We start from the raw sequence: 22,261 nt of genomic DNA on the forward strand, positions 1-22,261 counted from the left end.
AGGAAAGGTGGGATTAGGAGAGGATTGGGCTAGTTTCATGAAAAAGGGTTTAATATATCCATTTTAAGGTATAATATGCCTTTCAAGTTACCCTCAAATGAAAGACAAATCTCAGAATAGAGATCTTAGTTATATATTGTCATTCCATTAGTAAAATTTTTAAAATCTTTTTTTAAAAGATTTTTAAAAATTTATTTGTCAGAAAGAAAGAGAGAGAACAAGCAGGGGAAGGAGACAAAGGGAGAAGCAGGCCCCTCCATTGTGTCCATTGTAGGACTTGATCCTTGCAGGGTGTCCACTGTAGGACTTGATCCCAGGACCCTGGGATCAGGACCTGAGCTAAAGGCAGACACTTAACTGCCTGAGCCATCCAGGCACTTCCATTAGCAAACTCCTTTTTTATATTGGGAATTAGGAAGTTTAGGAAATTTTTAACAGGCTAAGGAAGTGATCAGGTAAATCAACATTTTATTTTTTACCTATTTAAAAAATATCTTATTTATTTATTTGAGAGAGAGAGAGAGAGAGAACACAGAAGGAGAGGGAGAATGAGACTCCCTGCTGAGCTGGGAGCCCAGTATGGGGCTCGATCCCAGGACCCTGAGATCGTAACCTGAGCCAAAGACAGATGCTTAACCAACTGAGTCACCCAGGTACCCCTAAATCAACATTTTAATAACTTGTTGGAAAGATTTTTTAAAAATTCCAATAAAAGATAGTTTCTAAAATTTTCATACTAGCCCTTGGCGGTGCGGGGCGGGGGTGCGACAGAAGACATACCATTTTAATGACAAATCAGAATCTACTTCTATGCTTTATTATTTTCCTCTCTTTGATTAAAATAAGTACAATGAATCAATGTAGGCCACAGATTATAAATGGAAATAAACGATATATTCCAGTCGGTCAAGTATATTGACTGAAGACTGACAATGATCAGATTTTTATGGTGAAGTGGTATTTGGAAATCCTAAAAGGCACAGTTAGTGATGGAATCATCAGAAGACTCAACAATTATACTGCAGTAGAGCTTATAATTATGGATCTGAGATTTTAATTATACACTCCTATTTTTTAACTCAGCTGTAAAACAAACATTAAAGGGAAGAAAAAGATGAGTCTATTGAGTTAGAAACCAGAATATGTAAATCTTGCTTTATAATTTGAGGTGGCAATTCTGGTATTAATGGATTGTTTTTAAGTATAATCACTTTCAGGAAAGCGCCTGTGTTTGCCTTTTGAATGGCAACTACATTTTCAGTTTTTTTTAAGTTTCATGTGTGGCGAGAAAACGCATCAAATAGGTAAAATGTATTCAACTGTTGAAAGTATCGGGTTTTTCATTTCTGTATCTATTTGGCGGACAGAATTAATAAGTAGGAGCCCATTTCTTCCTTTTGTGAGCCTTCCTCACTCAGAAACTATATTAAGATTCTTGTGGTTGGAGTTAGGAGAAATATGGACCTTAATGAGATTTATGGCTACAATAATCCAGAACCTTCAGTCTTTTCTGCCTTCCATAGGGTAACAAGGTCATGGTAGGAATTCGAGTCCCTACAAGCTAATAGTTTTGGACACATCTGAAACCAGACTACCATCCAAAGCCAAATGCTCACTATAGTGAGACCATTTGTATCGAATCAGCCTATCAAAACTTCCAAATCTTCCTTACCTTGACTCTGTTCTCTACAGAGCCTATTTATAATTGGAAAATATCAAAATCCTTTCTCATTTTGTCCATTTGGTCAATATTAACACTGTCCCTAGTCTCCTGAAAGTATTTATAGAAATAGAAATGGTTCAAAATAATTAGCTTTTAGTGTGGGTTATCATTTGGTAAAGACATTATTTTTTTCTTGTCTTTTTATAACAGTGATCACACTTAGTCATTTAAAAAGTGCCTCTCGTTGAACTGTGCATTCCATTAAGGCAGGGATTGGGTTTCCCTTGTTCACAGCAGTAATCCAATGTCTGTGAAGTGTTTCATAAATTTAATTTCAAATCAATGAGAAAGGTCCTAAAATGAAATATTTTCCAGGAAAATAGCTTAAAATATTTTGTACTAAATCGAACTTCCAAGCATTGTGAAAACCTATTTACTGTAAAGCAGTTAGAACAGTTTTGAAAACTCTAGGTATCCCTTGTATGAGTAGTTCCTGAGTGCCTATTCTGGGTCTACGGTTCTAGGTGTTGAGAATCCAATATTAAATAAATATTGAATGAGGCATGTTTACTTATGACGTTTACAGTCTAATGAGGAAAACTGACAACAACCCAAAGTATAAATAAATAAAATAATGTCAAATAGTAAGGGGCGTGGGGAAAAAAATAAAGTCGGGCAAAGGTGAAGAGAATGGTGTGGAGGAGGGATGATGGTGTGCATTATTTTGTATAGGGTGGTTAGGTAAGCTCTCTTTGAGCAGAGGATGTTTGCCCAGAGACCTGAATGAAGTAAGGGAGGGAACCATGTATATATCTTGAGGTAGGATATTTCAGACCAAGGCAACAGCAAGAGCAAAGGCTCTGAGGCAGAAATAGGCTTAGCATATTTAAGGAACTACAAAATCCCAATTTGACTGAAAAGCAGAGTAAGGACAGTTACAAAGTTGATGTTGGAATGTAGTCAGTGACCAGACTGCATAGGTCCTTTTAAACTTGGTAAGGTCTGAAGATCTTATGTGGATCAATGTAGAATTTCCTTGGAAGTTTTGGGGTGAGGGAATATATGTTATTTAGATTTAAGAGATTGTGCTGGATTTCGTGTGAAATAATGACTATAAAGAGGCAAGAGTGGAAGCAAGGAGCCCATTTAGAGATGGTGACAGAAGTCCAGGTGAGAGATGAGAGTGGCTTGGTCTAGAATGCAGGTAGTGAGAAATTGGATTTTATAGGCTTTTTCTCTCTGACATTTTATTATGAAAAATTTCAAACATATAGGAGGGTTGAAAAGTTGGAAAATGAAGGAGTAAACTGTCATATATCCATCACTAGTTTCTATCATTAATATCTTAGCCTATATGCAGTGTCATACAGCTATCCATCCTTGTATTTATCTATCGATCAACCCTCTTTTCTTTACCATTTCAAAGTAAGTTACAGACAATTACACCCTTTACTCCTAAACACTCTGACAGTTTGCATATATTTTATTTTACTTATTTTCTTAAAAGATTTATTTATATATTTTAGAGAGCATGAGAGAGAGAGCAGGGGGAGGGGCAGAGGGAGAATGGGAGAAAATCTCAAGCAGACTCCATTCCTAACGCAGGGTTCAATCTCACAATCCTGAGATCATGACCTGAGCTGAAACCAAGAGTCAAATGTTCAACTGACTGCAATACCCAGGCACCCCTACATATATTTTTAAAGTGACCTGTAGACCAGTTGGATGTAGGGTGTAAAGGAAAAACAGGAATCTAGATGGTTTCTAGGTTTGTTTGTTTTTTTTTTAAATATTTTATTTATTTGACAGAGAGAAATCACAACGAGGCAGAGAGGCAGGCAGAGAGGGAGGAGGAACCAGGCTCCCTACGGAGCAGAGAGCCCGATATGGGGCTCAATCCCAGGACCCTAGGATCATGACCTGAGCCAAAGGCAGAGGCTTTAACCCACTGAGCCACCCAGGCACCCCGGTTTCTAGGTTTTTAACTGGAACAAAACCCCATTGAGGAGGAATGGGGTTGAGGAGGAAAACTAAGTGCTTTGTTGCACACCTGTTGAGATTGAGAAGTCAAATAGACATCCAGGAAGAGTAGGCAGCTAGATTAAAATATTTGACATTGGCTCTAGTGAATCAGTTTGGAATCACTAGCTTGACTAACACTGGCACTGACCTCTGCAGAGTCAAAATTCCAAGTATATTTTTGACTCCCCCAAAACTTAACTACTAATAGCTTACTATTGGCCAGAAGACTTACTGATAACATACATAGTTGATTAACATATTTTTTTGTGTTCTATGTATTATACACTGTATTCTTCCAATAAAGTAAGCTAGAGAAAGTCATAAGGAAGAGGAAATACATTCACAGTCCTGTGCCATATTTATTGAAAAAAAAATCTACGTGTAAATGGACCCATGCAGTTCAAGCTCATGTTGTTCAAGGGTCAACTATGTTCACAGCTTGGGACTCCGTGAAATCACCTAGGGAGCAAGTGTGGATAGATGAGAGAAGAGAAAAAAACTCAAGGTCTGAGCCTGGGGGTGCCCCAACGTTTGGAAGGTAGAAAGAGGAAGTGGATTGAGAAAAAGAGACTGAGCAAGAGCAGGAAGGTAAAGGGAAAATCAGGAGAGTGGAGGGCTTTCAGGAGCACGAGAAGGTGTATTTCAAGGAGGGATTGAGGCAGTACGGCCAAGCTATTGAGGTCATGATGACTGATTACTGATCACAGAAGCTGGCACCATGTCATTCGTGAGAACTCAGATGGCTAAGTGCCTGGCACACAGCAGGTGTTCGATGAGGGAAGGCATGGAGATTTTTGGTGATCTTGATAAGTGCAGTAGTTCAGTGCAGTAATGGAAATGAAAGTCTGATTGGAGGCCCTTCAAGAGATTCAGAGGTGAGGAAAGTCAGTACAGTGAGCAAAGACAATATTCAAAGAGTTTTCCTAAGAAGCAGAGCAGAGAACCTGGACAGTATTGGGAGGAGGTTGTAAAATCCAGATAAATTTTCTTTTTTAATAATAAAAAATATTATAGCATATTTTATGCTGCTGTTAATAATCCAGTAGAGAGAGGAGAAAAATCAAGAGTGCAGGAGGTAGTAGCAAAAATTGCAGAGTGATGTCCTGTGCAAGCAGTGGGTGAAGAGCTTGATGTTAGAAGCACAGTTTGGGGGGTGCCTGGGGTGGCTCAGTTGGTTGAGCATCTGCCTTCAGCTCAGGCGTCCTGGGATCAAGCCCCATGTCAGGCTTCCTGCTCAGCAGGGAGTCTGTTTCTCTCTTCCCTTGCCCCTCCCTCCCACTTGTGCTCTCTCTCTCACTCAGTCTCTCTCAAATACAATCTTAAAAAACAAAACCAAACAAAACCCCCCAAAACAGTAGCACAGTTTGGGGGCACCTAGGTGGCTCAGTTGGTTAAATGTCTGACAGTTGATCTCGGCTCAGGTCTTGATCAGGAGTTCAAGCCCGGCTTTGGGCACGGATTGTTCTACAGAAACAGGGAGGAATACAGAGTATCAGGGGACATATGCAAATAGGTTAATGGAAATAGTGGTTGCTTGTTCCTTCTCTTGCCCATCCAACAATGATTTAATGAGCATTTACTTGTGCCAAGCAGTATTTTAGGAAGTGGGACGTCAGCAATGAAGACACAGACAAAAGCCTCTGCCTTCATAGGGCTTAAATTCGAATGGGAGGAAGATAAACTATGAAGTTGAGAACATCAGATGCTGCCAAGGTTATGGAGCAAAATAAAGCAGTGAAGGGAATAAGGAATTCTATAAGAAAGTCATTTGTAATTCAAAAATGATAATCAATGATTTTAAATAGACTGGCCAGTGGATATTTTCTTTTGATTGCTTCTACTTTTCTCAGTGAACTAGAAAATGAAGCAAGCAGCAGAGACTGGGGACAGGGAAGAGGCCATCAGGAGTGCTGGAAATTGGAGGAAAGAGAAGCTGTGTACAATGAAAAATGTGGAAGTTGAAGGGAACTTTCAGAAAAGGGGTGGAGGTTAGAAAGGAGTTTCTTGATGACAGACTGAATTCTCGAGAGTACACTGGGAGGTTTTGGGGTATTGGGTGGAATGAGCCATTGTCCCAATGATAAAGACTGAATTCTCAGGGTGACTAGGGTATGTGAGCTGTGATGGGAGGTGTCCTGAGGCTCTCCTAAAGGAGGCAGGATGTGCATAATGGGCACTGATCATAACGACTACCTGAGGTTGGTCTCTGCAGCAGTTTCCATCATTGGCGCAGTCACTGTCACTGAGGGGACTGTAGGGGTGGGCATCCCACTGGGAGCAGCAAGAGTTCTTTGTGGTTCTCTTAAAACTTGCTATGATCAGTGTCACAGGGTTGGAGGGAGGGCAAACCTCCCAGGAACTACTACATAGGAATCCATTAATTTAAATCTATTTACAGAAGCAAAATGAATAATTATCCTGTTCAAAGTCAATAGTTACATCGAAAGGGTAACATAACAAAACAAAACACAAACAAAAATTTTCTGCTATTCACATTTGAAAAGTTAATCGGAAATTAACATCACTGGGTGCCTGGTTGGCACACCTGATGGAGCCTGCAACTCTTGATCCCAGGGTCGTGAGTTCAAGTCCCATGCTGGGCATAGAGATTACTTAAAGAAATGGGTTGGTGGGGGGTGAGGACTTGAACATTTCTCCAAAGAAGACATACAAAGGGCCAAAAGGTATGTGAAAAAATGTTCTATGCCACTAATTATCAGGGAAATGCAAATCAAAACCACAACAGGTATCAAGTCATACTTGTCAGGATCATTACTATCTAAAATACCTAAAGGGGCACCTGTGTGGCTCAGTGGGTTAAGAGTTTGCCTTTGGCTCAAGTCATGATTCTAGGGTCCTGGGATCAAGCCCTGCATCAGGCTCCCTACTCAATGGGGAGTCTGCTTCTCCTTCTGTTCCTTTCTCCCAATTTGTGTTCTCTCTGTCTCTCTCAAATAAATAAATAAAATCTTAAAAAAAAAATCTTAACCCCCCCACCCCCCGCAAAAGACAGCAAGTGCTAAAAGGATGTAGAGAAATCAGAAATCTTTTGCACTGTTAATGGAAATACACAATGGTGCAGTCACTGTGGAAAACAGTTTGGAGTTTCCTCAAAAAGTTAAAAATAGCACTACCGTATGACTCAGCAGTCCCGCTTCTGGGTATAGCTGAAAGATTCACTTTTGAGTTGCCCCCAGTGACCTGGTCTTCTGCCCTAACCTTGCCTTAAAATCTCATCTCTTTGTATTGCCAGAAGAAAGGGAGGAGAGGTTTGAATCATTCAATACGACATTCTTAGAATATTCTAATGTGTGATGAAATATTTAGTGTAGGCTTCTGCTGGCCAAATGAATACGAGAATTGAGGCAATTATCTGGGTTATTCAAACTAAAGAACAATTTTGCTTCAAATAGTGTATAACTGGGGAAACGTGATTTTAAGAAAAGCTTTAATTACCTAGAAAAAAATCTTAAACTCTTCACATGAAAAAAATCTTAAACTCTTTCACATGGAGAAAACCACGGGGGTATTTGTAATACATATTTCGGGGGAGTATTTACTTCTTAACTGTACAACTTGCACCATCCTCCACAAGATGGCATGCAAGTTTCTAACATACTTCAGCGAGTAGTCCTGCTTTTGACTACATCATCTTGCAACAAGCAGCAACACTGAATGATTACACAATAAATGATTTCTCTGGCCTTACAAATCGCAAAGGTATACATTCTAACAATGCTTTTGTAGGTAAATGCAAAGATATGCATATTCACGTGTACTTATTTGAAGTCTGTGCTCATGGAAATCAATAACTGAAACCTATTTACACGAGGCAAATTTGACAATGACCAGCCTGTTCCAAGTCCACACTGTACCGAAGATGTGACAAGACCAGACCAAACAAACAAAAATGTTCTGCTGTTCATGCTGAAAAGACACTTTTAGGAGACTAAGACAGGAGTCAGAAAGAAAATATTTGTTTTTTGGGGGGGGGGATTTATTTCATTATGTTAAAGTATTCCTGAAAACATTTCCTGGGACAACTAGGAACTAGCATGGCAATTCATCTCGAATATGACTGTGGTACCTTAACTTGGCTGTGATAATAGAATCACCTGGTTTGTTTTTCACAAAGCACAGCTGCCAGGGGCCCTCCTCAGATTAATTAAGTCAGAATTCCTGGAGGTGCAATCCAGGCATCAGTATTTTAAAAAAACTCCGCAGACATTCTAATGGCTCCTTAGGCATAGACATTCTCTGACAGCACTGGGATTGCTTTCTCACTAGCTAGTGGCAGGTGTCACTAAGAGAATGTGGCCCTTTGCCCACCTGGGCTCACAGTCCTTCTCAATGTAATGCTCCCAGTAGCTTTACCAATCAATTGAGAGTTGAAATGAAGCTTATTTGCTCTTGGAATTACCAAAGAATTTGGGACAGAATTAAATGCTGCTCACACATAAGGTAGCTGGTTTCTTAATGTGCTAGCTAACACTGCTTTCTGGCATGATCAGGCCAATCTACTGGTTCAGCTGTTACAATGAAGGGAGTTGTAGAGGCTGGAGTGAATAATATCCTTGCTTTTCCTGGATACCTGGATACCATTTCTGCGTGTGGCTCCCCACTCCTGTGTGGTGTCCCCCACTTCCTTGTGCTTTGGGTTCCTTCAGCAAGAGGGGGAGGACTGTCCTCTGACTTTTCTTTCACTTCAGAGAGCAGGAAGTACCTAGAAATTTATGTCCCTAGGGTACCCTTAAACGTTGACTGAGGGGTGAGGAGTAGGGAAGCCCCGCCTCCTTTTCCTTGGGTGGGGACTACTCGGTGTAAGGGCCAGAGCTCCCTTGTGGAGTCAGGCTGAAACTCTTCTGAGGAATTCAGATGTTACACTTTTGCCTGCCTTCCTCTCCTGTTCTGTCCTGATTCCCCCCCTTCTACCCTCGTTTTCTTGGAGCATTTAATTAATAAGTCACTTGCCCACAGATTTTCATCTCAGGATTTGTTTCTAGGGACCCCTAAGACAGATGCCAAAACCCAAGGCCAGTGGGCTCCAGGAACATCCATATAGACTGGGCTTAAAATTATGTAGTTAGCCCTTCTGGAGAGAACCTGTGAGAGAATGAACAGCTCTGGTCTGCTCCCCTCCAGGAAAAATGTGGGACCTAAATAGACTATGGGATTCATGTGTCAGAAAGGATAGGATGTGCTGTATCAGTAGACCTCAGACTTGATGACACTGTGAAATTATCCAGAGAGTTTTAAGAGATACAGATGCCCAGGTTAAACCCCCAAGGAGTCTGATTTCATAAATCTGGGTTGTGATCTGGACTTTGGAACATTTAAACTCTCCATGTGAATCTATTATACAGTCAAGGTGGGGAACCACTTTAAAAGAACCAACTTTTGAGCACATAAAAATCTCTCTGGCTAGTGTGTTAAAAATTCATATTCCCAGGCCTCTGGGCCTGACATATTCTGAATCGAGTTGGTCTGCATATCAAATAAATATTTTTGGGGCACCTGGGTAGCTCAGTGGGTTAAAGCCTCTGCCTTTGGCTCGGGTCATGATCCCAGGACCCTGGGATCGAGCCCCCCATCAGGCTCTCTGCTCAGCGGGGAGGCTGCTTCCTCCTCTCTCTCTCTCTGCCTGCCTCTCCGCCTACTTGTGATCTCTATCTGTCAAGTAAATAAATAAAATCTTAAAAAATATATTTTTGGAAATTGTCCTATCTATATAAAAGTAGAGAGAGCAGTATAATGAATTCTCAGCTTTAACAACTCATAGGTGAAGGTTTTTAATATGTATTTGGTCCATGAGCCACATGCTGAAAAGCATTGCAAAATGGTTTGTAAAGCTGGGTTTTCAGATGCTGTAACGGCTAGCAGGTGAACCTTAAACACCTGGGTAAATCTAACATCTGGCTTGGTTCAGAATGGCAAATCAGTTTCAACCTGCATATCATCTGTGATTGGAGGATAGATGCTCTAAGGAGTGCTGAGAAGGATTCTGAGGCTGAGTCTAGGTTCAGCTAGCAAAGACGCTATAGTAGGTACTTGCATAGAGGTCCCTAACTTCTGCTAGCTATTGGGACAATGGACTGCATGTGGTTAAGACTTTGTTCTAGGAAGAATGACTTTTAATAGTCCAGTGTAAGTGTATAGGTAGCAAGCTATTTCTATTGCATTTAAACTGAATGTAGGAGAGAGCTCTAATACTCTGGAGGCAAGTAAAAGTGATCTCGTGTGAAACTCCAAGGCTTTCAAGGGCAAATATCAATCCCATGATGCTTTGGCTGAAGACAATGCTCACAGTGAGGTGTTATTAGTTTCTGCATCGTTCTAGGATGAAAATGCAAGGTTACACTAACATAATTAACAATTAGCCTAGAAGCACATCTGTGCTTATAGTTTAAAAATATTTTCTTGAAAATCTCTCTCTTCTATAAAAGGTTTTATAGTTGATCACCAATTAGCTGTTGGTTGTGCTTTTAAAAAACCCAGAATATCTTGTTGTATAGAAAAAAATGAGCCTGGATCATATTTCTATACTAATTTCCTTCAAGGAAACATTGCCTTGGTTCAAAGTATGAAAGTAGACACAGTGTATCAGCATGAGAGATCAGATTCTTGTGTTAAGAAGTCTAGGTTAAAGTATTTAGGCTTATCAGATAAATTCAAATCAAAACCACATTGAGATACCACCTTACACCAGTTAGAATGGCAAAGATTAACAAGACAGGAAACAATAAACGTTGGAGAGGATGTGGAGAAAGGGGAGCCCTCTTACACTGTTGGTGGGAATGCAAGTTGGTGCAGCCACTGGAAAACAGTACGGAGATTCCTCAAAAAATTAAAAATAGAGCTACCCTATGACCCTGCAATTGCACTACTGGGTATTTACCCCAAAGATACAGATGTAGTGAAAAGAGGGACCACCTGTATACCTCAATGTTCATAGCAGCCATGGCCACAGTTGCCAAACTGTGGAAAGAACAAGATGCCCTTCAACGGATGAGTGGATAAGGAAGATATGGTCCATATATACAATGGAGTATTACGCCTCCATCGGAAAGGATGAATACCCAACTTGTGTACCAAATGGACGGGACTGGAGGAGATTATGCTCAGTGAATATGTCAAGTAGAGAAAGTCAATTATCATATGGTTTTACTTGTGGAGCATAGGGAATAACATGGAGGACATTAGGAAAAGGAAAGGAAAAGTGAGTTGGGGGAAATCGGAGGGGTAGATGAAGCATGAGAGACTGTGGACTCTGAGAAACAGACTGAGGGTTTTGGAAGGGGGGGTGGGGGGTTGGGTGAGCCTGGTGGTGGGTATTAAGGGGGGCACGGATTGCATGGAGCACTGGGTGTGGTGCATGAGCAATGTATCTTGGAATACTGAAAAAATACAATTAAATAAAAAAAAAATAAAGTATTTAGACTTTCCCACTTTCTGGCTTTGTGACCTCGGGCAGCCTTAACCTCTCAGTACCTCAGTATCTTTGTCTGTAATGGATTTACATTTACCCCATTTACCCCAAGGCTAATGTGAAGTTTAAATGAGGTAATACATTGAAGGGCCTGGCAGGTAGGACTTAATAAATATTAGATCAGCTCATTAGTATTATTCTGTGATCACAAACTCTATTATTCCACCCCCCCCCCCCCACCTTCCTGACTACTCTTTCTTATTTTCTTTTCTGGTTCATCCTCCTCTGTTGGACCTTCAACTGTTGGAAACTTCTCAAGCCTCCATCTTTCCTTCCGCTATTCCTCTGTCCTCTGTTTTCCTTTCTTCCCTCCTTCCCTTCCGTTCCTGTCTTTCCTTCCCTCCCCTTCTCTCTCCTTCCCTCCCCTCCCTTCTTTTTCTCTGCAAACTACTTGTTCTGTCACTATGTCCTCACCCTCCAAGATTCTTTAACCCTCTACCCAGAACACTTAAAAACAAGTTTAAGTCTGATGTGTTAAAAATAGAAATCTATACTGCCTTTCTCCCAGGAAGACGGTCCCCATGCGACAGGCAGGATAGCATAATGTCTCCAGAGTCAGAAACACCTGGTTTGAGTGTCAGCTTAACGCACTCACTATTCCGAGACCATTTCCTTAACATCTGTAACCCGCGGCCTACCCCACTGAAAGATGGGGCTCAGGAGAGGACACACCTCATAGCATCATTTTAAGGGTTAAATGAGAGAATTCATGAAAAACGCCGAGCAGAAAATCTGGGTTATCACAGTCATTATTTTATTAGCACCGATGCTCACAAGACAGAAGAATCTAGCCGGGCTTCCTGTGTAGCAGTCTCGAGGCAGTGAGACCCTAATTCTCCTCATTGGGTTTGGCCTGCAATTCGGGCTCTGACATTTCCAATTCCCTGGCTTCTCCAAGAACAAATAGTCATGAACAAGCCTTTCAGAGAAGGGAATAAAATGGATTTTGAAGTCCATCCAGAAGGGCAGAAGTCTCCCCTGCTCTCCACTCTCCCCTGTAAGCTTTCATCACGTCTCCGAGCCTGGGAGTGGGGCCACCATTGTTATTCGTATGGCTGAGGTATTTCTTTACTAGTCAATGGCATTATTGCAGATAAAACAGGGGAAGAAAACCTAAGTTGCCTGGCCCCACAGAGAGTTAATTTCTCATCCCTTGGACCGCCTTCCTGTTCAGGGGATCGTTCATTTGGGTGGCTTTCCCGGGGATGGCCCTGGCTGCCTAGCAACCACCAGCTCCCACCTTCCCCAAACAACAGCAGTTGTTCATATCAGCGCCATCGTGGTTTTTTTTTTTTTTTTAAAGACTATCATTTTATGAAAAATTAAGCCTCATAAAAATACAGCTTCTCAATATATGCTGATACCAAACAGTTGTTGACAACGGCGTGATACTGAAATTGAATTGGGAACTGCAAATTCTTGAGTGGCTACAAACAGAAATGTGGGTGTCTTTTAAAAAGATCATATGTATTTGTACCTAACCAGACCAGTAGCTTGCAAGCCCTCTCAGGGAGTGTGACCACTAACCATCCTCTGACCTCCCGCATGGAAAGACCATCATTATTCCTGGGTTTTCCTTGAAAGTAAAGATGTGATGGATTTTTCTATAGTTCTGTGCTAATATTTTACAACACCGTTGAACAGAAAAAGCAGAAATCAATTCCATCTTAGTTATATGTGTAGAAATTGATGGTATGAATCTAAATTAATCAGAACACGATGATTCATCAGAAAATTGATAGATTAAAAGGTCACTAATTTTTCCAAATGATTTTTAGGCTGTTTTGCAATCCTTCTGGGTTTAATCTTCTCGATTAAATTATCTCTGGGTCTACACAATTATTAAGTCAATAGGCTCAGTATAATTAACTTCTGATATTAATCCCCTCATGGATTTTTGCCCCAGCTTTTTCTAATCATCTGTTTCTCACCTAGTCTAGAAACCTTGACCTCACCTGCCTTCATTGGGAAAAAAAAAATTGTCTTAGGCAGTGCAGAGAGGCATTATGTTAAGCTCAGCTCTCAGACCAGGAGCGAGTCACCTGAACATTGTAAGCCTCAGTATTCCTATCTGTGAAATGGGGATGATATCAAGACCTATGACAGAGTTATGAGAATTAAAGAACAATGTATTTGAGGCATATAACAGAGTAACTGGGAGGTAGTATGACTCAAAGTCAATAAGATGCTAAGAAAAACACATTTTTAAAAAATGATTTTGTAATTTATTTGAAAAGGAAACAGAGAGTGTGAGCTGGAGAAAGAGAGAGAGAATCTGAAGCTGACTCTGCACTGAGTGCAGAGCCCAATGCGGGACTGGGTCCCATGATGACAGGGTCATGACCTGAGCTAAAACCAAGAGTCTGCTGCTCGACTGAGCCATCCAGACACCCCGCTAAGAGAAACATCTTGACGAAGTTATTGCACATATGCATGCACATAAAATAAGATGAACAGATGCTCCGGTATTTCGGGTTTTGTCTTCTACAGGTTTGCCCCCCACCAATCCCCAAAACAAGCATGACTTCAGCACCACCAAACAAACAACCGAACAAACAAAATAACGTCTAAGTTCTCAGGAAACAGCACGTTTCTCTCCACGTAATTCCTTTTTATTTAATTGTAGCTTTGGCTGAAGTAAGAGGGAAATGTTCAGGTAACAAACCAAATGTAAGAAAATCTATTTTTCCTATTTAAGGGCAGATTGTTTGTCTGAAGTCATGTGGATGGAGTATCATTGCATCGCCATCGCTATTAGAAAACCTTTAATGAGCACTTACCACATGAGGGAAGAGAAGGGTGTGGGTGGCCCAGAGCATGAAGAGATTTCAGGCCGGCTTCCTGGGGGCGTGAATCATCTCTCTAGGAAACTAGTCAGTGTCTCTGCAGTATTTTATTTCTTCTTTCCCATCTAATCAACAGTACTTCCTTTCTCTGGAGGGCTCCGGCCTCCCAGCCAACAGGATTGCAACAATTTCTACAGCAGCAGTGAACACTGCTACTGGCTTTTCATTCATGCAAAACACCTTCCTTTGGTTCTTGTTTGCCTCCTGGAGAATATTCCCCCCCCCCACCCCGCTGGCCTTCATGTGCAATGAAGATGCTTTTGGCATTGCCTCTGGTAGGAAATCATTACCTAAACTATGGTTGCCCATCGCTTGTTTGGGTACGAGCTGTGGCTAGTTGGGCCCCTCTCTGCATCGCCCCCTTCCTCCTGAGCCAAGCACCGAAATGATCTCAGTGGTGGTGTGGAAGTGGGCGGGGACTCTCACCTGAATAGCTGGGACGCAGAATTCATCCAGAGTGTAATCCGGCAACTTTGAAAAGTTAACCGATTGACATTTTCTCTTATTGCCTCCACATCTGCCAAATGCATAGCCGTTGGGCTCATAATGATCATTCCTATTTTTATAATGGTTTTAATAACCATTAATAACTTTTCAGTCACCTGGTCTGCATCAAAGCACTTCCTAGGAAGAGGAAATTTCCCCAGTGTTAACTTTTCAATAAAACAGATTCAGGGGGTGGCTCAGTGGGTTAAAGCCTCTGCCTTCAGCTCAGCTCATGGTCTCAGGGTCCTGGGATCGAGCCCTGCATTGGGCTCTCTGCTCAGCAGGGAGCCTGCTTCCTCCTCTCCCTGCCTGCCTCTCTGACTACTTGTAATCTCTGTCTATCAAATAAATAAATAAAATCTTAAAAAACCCCCCAAAAAACAGATTCAGGATTCAAAATGGAACATACTTTCCCTGTCCACATCATAAAGTTAGCAGGAGACGAGCACTCCTAAATTTGTATTACCTTTGTGTATTTTAGGGTAGAAAAACTGAAAAGTCTTCATCCATTTTCCTTTACTCCCAAATCCCTCTGCCCCATGTTTATCTGATCTCACCAATATCGCTGGGGATAATAGACCGTGCCCATCACAGTTTCCTTTGATTTTGGCCTGGTATACCTCCTGGGAAAATGATTAGGCACGTTCTAAGCTATTTATCAATCTTAGGAATTGCTAACAAATAGGAGTAAAGGTTATTAATGGAGTTTGAGAAATTAACATTTTCCCTAGTAAGTGAAAACTAAAGCTTTTCCTTTTTTCTTATGTTTGGAATGAGAGCAGCTGATGTTGAACGGAAGCTCTGTTTGCAGAACTAGAATAAATAATTATTTGGCTGAAGTTTTGCCTGGATTCTCACTGAAGTTCTATGAAGAGCTCACCATTCCTTAATTTTCTTCTTAACGTCAAAATTTCTAGGGTCACTAGTGAGAATAAAAGAAATTTTGGAATGCCTCACTGATTTTTATCAATTCCTCCTCTTTAAAAGAGGTACCGGGGCTGTGGAAATGCTTGTCCAAATCTTGATGGAAGAGTTTTCAGAAAGGCTCATTTCTTCTTTACCTTCCTCAACCAACTCTCCAGCACTCGGCTAGACCAAATGTAATTTGAAGTCTTTCTGGCTTCTTGTCAGAAAAAAGGATCTTGCTCGCACCATATTCCTTCCATTCTCTTGTACTTGAGTCTTTCCAGGATTATTAAAGAAACACCTTTATTCTCGAAAGTTGACTGGCTTTTTGATTTCTGTCAAAGGCTAGCTCATAAATAAAGGAAAAGTTAGGAAATAAGAGGAAATTGAAAACTGGTTCAATTTTTAGGGTAAATAGAATAGTAATTTTAATCTCAATGATCAGTATATTTCAAGTTAAAATAGAGTGTTTTTTCCTGAAAGTGTCACCAATCATCTCAGTTTGCCTGGGACTAGGAAATTTCCAGGGATGTGTATGGGACTTTTGGTGCTAAACCGGACAGTCCCGGCAGTCTGGGACCATTGGTGCCTCCAGGTCACAGTCTATGGACATGAGTCATCTTCCCATTCGAGTGCATTTGCTTCCCCCATTTCAAGCACTATCCTTTCTCAAACTCACAAGTATTTCTGCTAAAGCAAAACCCTTCTAATCATCTAACCATCCTAACATTTCCATGTAGCCATTAAGTTGTTTTGAAGTGTTCTTACACCTCTTCCTTGCCATTTGTTAATCAGTTTTTAATACTGAAGAGTAGATGCTTGAATGTAGGAACCCATAGCCATTGCTTTGTTTGCTCTCCCAGGCTAAGCATATCCCTTCACTTTTTCTATTATTAATGGGGATTAACAGATTTTTCTGAGTTCCTTTCAACTGATTTGACTAATTTGGTTCCAAACAAAGTATCAGTTATTTCCTCCTGTTAAAATAACTGGTTTGACTGACAGTTTAACTAAATGAATCGATTGTTTGTAGCTGGTTGAGCCCCAAAGAGCGCTTCTGTGAGTGTGAGGTCCTAGCTGTCTTTCTGCAGCCCTTCCCAGCTTCTCCTTGGTCATTCAAGTGGTTGATCTTGGAGGACTGTTTACGCTGGGAATCTAAAGATTTTTCTCATCAATGTCCACAATAAGGACCCTGTTCACAGTCGCAGGTAAAGAAACAGAACAAATTCCCTTTAACTTGACCTTAAACATGGAATATGAAAATGTAGCCTCTGACCCTTGTTAGTGACATTTCCACTAGAATGAAATGGTTTTCTCTTCTTTCCTTTTCTTTTTTGCTGAAAAGGAAAATAAACAAGTAAGGTATAAGCAATCAAGATATAAGATTCCAAAGAAAAGACTTTCTTACAAATGGAAAGGAAACTCATTTTTAATAGTTTCGATAAAATGTAGCAAGATGTTATTAGTGCAAAATGTTCTTAGCCTCAGATGTGGCTGGATTAACTCTCATTACCCATAAGGAAAATTCTAGTTAAAATGATCACTACGTAGTTTATAAAGTCATACTAGGGGTTGGCAATTTTAAGTTGGTTCTTAAAATAGGGGGATAAGAGCACAGTGCTTAAGCGTACAGGCCCCAGAGCTAGATAAGCTTGGGGTCAAATCCTCTCAGCCAGCTTGATACTGACTTCTGAAGGTTACTTTCTTAAAAATCTCAGTACCAGCATCTGGATATTGGGGACAAAAGTGGTCCCTACTTCTAGGGACTGCTATGAAGAATAAATGAGAAAACACACGAGAAGTGCTTAGCATTGCGTCTAAACTCTAAGCAAGTTCTCCATAAATGGGCTGGCTATTAACATCATTATCCTAGTTTACCTTGTCATGTTACTACTTCTAGCCCTTACCCTCTATGACCATGAGAGGTAGAAAAAAAAAATACACACCAAGCAAATGGTACTTTAATAGTCTTTTCTTTTAAGACAAGTTTATTCGTAAGGTGCCTGAGTGGCTCTGTCGGTTAAGTGACTGCCTTCGGCTCAGGTCATGATCCGCAGAGCAGGGCTCCTACTCTGTGGGGAGTCCACTTCTCCCTCTCCCACTGCCCCCCAACTCATGTTCGCTCTCTCTTTCTTAAATACATAAATAAAATCTTTAAAAAAAAACAAGTTTATTCAGTATTGAAAATACTGTCTTGAGTCAACTCTGCACAATAGAGCTGACATCACACTAGAGGAAGAAATTCCAATTGGGAAAACCATTAGAGCATGCCAGGCAACAGACGAGGGTCACTCGGGAGATTTAACTTTTGAATCAGATCCGTGGAATGTTTACTTTCAGTTGACAAAGGTGGAGAATTGTTCTCTGCAAATTTTATCTCCTACACTATGCTATTCTTATCATCTACTAATATTGTCTTCTCTGCAAGACTGAGTTTCTCCAGGGCAGATAGCAGATTGTCTTCATTTTTAGAACCTCTCCCAGAAGCACACAGTAGCTTGATAACCATCTGTTGCCTAGCTCTTTGCAAGACCAACATTGTTCACTTGCGGCTGCTACAGAATGACCCCTTTAGCTCTGTCGATGCAGAACGAACAGACAGTGTAGAATAGAGTTTTGTTCAAGTGCAAGTTAGGACGGCTGCCCCGGGAAAACTTGCTCCTCACAGGGAAGAAAGAGTTCCAGGAAATGAACAGTTTTCACAGGGTTATGTACTTTGTTGCATGTAGTGAAAGTTCAGAAAATAACAGATTTGTATGGAGGCAGGAATCACGAGTTTTAATGTTAAGGCATGCAGGCTGTAGGATCAGTGATCCGTTATGTTAAGGATAAGATGGTTTTCATTCCGGCTACTCAGGTACAAAGCAGGTGCACAATGGATGTTTGGTGGGCCATAAATCAGGCTTTTGGTTTAAACAAAGTTTAGGTACAGTCATGCTGACTTAGGAAGAAGTCTAAAGCGGCTTCTCGTGTATCCCAGGGCCTTCAAGTTTTTTCTTTCCTTGGCTCTCCATGTTGCATGACTTTCTAGCTCATCTTCTCAGATCTAAAGCCCTCTTCTTTCTGCTCCAGGTCCGTATTTTTGTGAGAGAGAATCTGATTGGGCTTTCTGGGGTCAGTCCTTCACTTCCTGTCCAATCAGCTGTGTCTGAGGCTTGGGTTGGCTCAGAATATGTAGTGTGTGAGGCTTCGTGGGTGGTCATCTTCAGCGCATCTGCAGACTTAAGCCATTATGATTGAGGCTGTCAATGTCCCACCCCTACGTCCTCTGGTCTTAAGACTTCAGTGGCCTGATTTACAACTGCTAGTATCTGCATTTCTTGGCTTGAGAAATTATCTGGGGTCTGACACCTGCCTCGCACCACCCCCCTTCCCAGCGTTGGAAGTGTTGGAAAAATACTGCCCTTCCCGACGAGCTCCCAACCAGTGATTGAAGAGAATTGGTGTATGATTACTCCAGCTGCTTATCCTACTGGGGGAAAATTTTGAGTGCACATTATGTCCTGGTTTCTGGAGTTCTCTAGTGATACTAAGCTCTAGTTACCCCCAGTGGTAACTAACTTGATAAGCACTTTTTACCAGCAGCAATCTCTCCCTTCCCTGTGTCCCTTCCCCCATGCCGCATTGCTCTGAATTACGCCCCAATTAACCACTTGCACTCAAATTCTCATCTTGGCTTCTGCTTCTGGGGGAAACCCAGTCAAGACAGCCACCATCCTCTCATAGGTGAATTACTGCCCAGACCTCTTAACTGGACTTGCTTTCACTCTTACTCCTCCAATAGTCAGCAGAGCAGTTAGAATGAATTAAAAAAAAAAAAAAAAGTCAAATTGGGTCATATTCCTTCCCCAGGTAACATTCTCCTCTGATTTTTCCTTTGCATTTGGAATGCAATCCAGACTTCTCACCTCACCCCCAAGACCCTCTTTTCTGTGGCTCTTTTCTCTTTCTCTCTCCAATCTCTCATTCCTTAGCCCCAATTGTCTATGACGCTACAGCTGAACGACTAAGCTGCCTGCCTTAGGACTTCTGTCCTTGCCTGTTTCAGGACCTGACCATTAGACATTATTTTTATCATATCAGTTTTCATTTCCTTAATAATATGTCTATTTTAATTTTTTTTTCTTTTCCACTTGTTTGGTGTTTGTGTCCCAGCTCTGATGGTAAATTCCATTAAGGCGGGACTTCACTGTGGATTTACAGTACCCAGCACAGTTCCTGGCATGTAGTTGGTGCTCAATAAATGTTTGTTGAATGAAAGGATTGGTGCTCAATAAATGTTTGTTGAATGAAAGGAGGGGTGGATTACTCAAAAGGAAGAACAGTGACTCATGACCTCATTACAGTGTTTTTATTTATGGTTTTCTCCCCGTTGAGGCTGATCGCCCACTCCCCATTTTCTTTCCTACGTATCCGTGGGGGCCCAAAATGAAGACTCCTCTTCTAGAAAATTTTCCCTGTTCCCCTAAGCCAGAAAGTTTTGTTTCTGCTACCAGCTAACATAATATGATTAATGAAGGTATTTTGGTGATAAACAATTATACACAGTGCCTACATTTTGAGTCAGTTTCTTAATTCTAATGCATGGGTCATAATTCACCCTTTATCTTTTTCATCCCTATGTAATAAAGTAATTTTGAAAATGACAGCATGAGCCAGTTTGCAAGGAAATGTGCTGTTTTGTTACAGAGCACGGGACCGGGGTTCTTGCTGCCGCTGTGCGAAGACAGCTGGGTTCGCACGTGTTCAGTCCTTCTCGGTGAAGCCCTGTGACCGTGACCAGCAGCGTGCAGCAATTCCAGTGACTGCCTGTATCCGTGGCATTCATGACAACTCACCTTTCTGTAATCAGCATCTGATTAGGTGGGCTACAATGGGATGGGGCGGAATTCAAGAATTGAAGTGAGTAGAGAGCAGAGGTATTGCTGTATTTACTGGCTCATTTGGGGTGGGCATGTGGCTGATCATCACCCTGACACTTGTTCAGTCTCATATTCTGGTCCTCAGAAATGATCTATCGAAAGCGGGGTTTCCCAGATCTGACAGTGAGTTTTTAAGAGTCTGTGCTTTAGAGGGACACCTGGATGGCTGAGTTGGTTAAACGCGTGACTCTTGATCTCAGCTCAGGTCTTGATCTCAGGATCATGAGTTCAAGCCCCAAGTTGGGCTCCACACTGGGCATGGAGCCTACTTGTAAAAAAAAAAAAAAAAAAAAAAAGGCTGTGCTTGGGAGTCCCAGACCTGGTTTAGAATCCCAGTTTTATCCCTTATGAACTGTGTGATCTAGGGTAATTTACTTAAGCCCCTCAATCTTCAGTTTCTTTCTTTATAAAATGGGATGACAATAGTCCTTAGGGTAGTTGTGAAGAATAAATGGGATAATTTCTGTAACATTCTCAGCACAGTGCTAAACATTTGGTGTGAATTTCATAAATACTATTGATCACAGTATTATAATCCCTTAGCTGAAATCCTTCGTACTGGATATGCTGCAGGATAAAGGTGTTTTTTTTTTTTTTAATTTTAGAAAGGTAAGAATGTGTGATATATATACCATTTACTACACACATATCTCAAATTCAATCCCTGCGTATCTCTGCAGTGAAACATGAATACTCGCATCAAATGGGATGAAGAAAGATCTGACCCTTCACGTAATGTTCAGACATCAAAAATTTAAGGTCGGATCAGGTTTTGGTGCCAAATATGTTACAAGGAAATTCTGAGTTTCAGAGATTTTGGATTTTGGAATTTTTTTTTTAAAGATTTTATTTATTTATTTGACAGAGATCACAAGCAGGCAGAGAGGCAGGCAGAGAGAGAGGGGCAAGCAGGCTCCCCGCTCAGCAGAGAGCCCAATGCGGGGCTCGATCCCAGGACCCTGAGATCATGACCTGAGCTGAAGGCAGAGGCTTAACCCACTGAGCCACCCAGGCACCCCTGGATTTTGGAATTTGAATAACGGGTTATGGGACTGTGTTTCTGTCAATATATATATATATATATATATATATAAAGATTTATTTATGCAATTTAAAGAGAGATAGTGAGCCTGAGTGAGTGGGGCAGAGGGAGAGAGAGAGAGAACCCAAAGTAGACTCCATGCTGAGGGCAGTGCCTGACGTGGGGCTCCATCCTACAACCCTGGGACCACAACCTGAGCTGGAACCTGAGCCCCAACCACCCAGGCACCCCCAGTATGGCTATTTTTATTATTTGAAGCTCCGTCTCCCAACCTACATCTCTGCCACTCTTCTGTCTCCCCTCCCTCTCCCATCTCTCAGCTACACAAAGGACAGCGGCCCACCCCCTCCATGTTTCCTAAGCTTTATTCTTTTTTTACTTCCTGAAAAATAAGACCTAGCCTCTGCTAATTACTACCCATGTGGTCTTGTTTGGAGCCCAATTACTCTACCTTTCCCATGGAGATGACAATGGAACCTACCTCGTGACACTGTTAAAAGGATCAAATACAACAACACAGGCAATGTCCTTTGTATGGAGGTTGACATACGCTCAGTAAATGTGATCCTTTCTTCTTCTCCTGCTCTCTTTCCTTTTTCTTCTCTCAGGAGGGTCCCAGTTAATGAACCAAACACCTACCACGTGTTCCATCCCATTCTGCAGCCGGTGGCAGGAGTGTTGGTTATGCCCATTTGCTGTAAGGAGGTTGTATATTGTCAGGGTGATAAGACAAGTACATATAAAACAACAGCAAAAGATACAAGATAATTACAAATTAAGTAATATAGGTGTGCTTTAGTTGTTAAGAGGAAAAATGTGTGGGATTGAAGTATTCAGGGGGCTTCCTGAAGGAGTTTTCTCAATACTGGTCTTTGAAGAATGAGTAGG

General features: G+C 41.4%; 1 pseudogene across 1 annotated transcript in view; it reads left to right on the plus strand.

The window, feature by feature from the left end:
- LOC308348716 (cadherin-related family member 3-like) overlaps nt 1–22,261 on the plus strand; it is a 75,565-nt pseudogene that overhangs the window by 20,901 nt on the left and 32,403 nt on the right. Inside the window, exons 2-6 of the transcript in view lie at nt 14,094–14,292; nt 16,501–16,617; nt 17,579–17,768; nt 20,099–20,272; nt 21,982–22,070. The product of the transcript in view is annotated as a cadherin-related family member 3-like (transcript). The remainder of the gene's footprint in view (nt 1–14,093; nt 14,293–16,500; nt 16,618–17,578; nt 17,769–20,098; nt 20,273–21,981; nt 22,071–22,261) is intronic.

Source organism: Martes martes (genome assembly GCF_963455335.1).
Source record: "Martes martes genome assembly, chromosome: 1".
Taxonomy (NCBI): Eukaryota; Metazoa; Chordata; class Mammalia; order Carnivora; family Mustelidae; genus Martes; species Martes martes.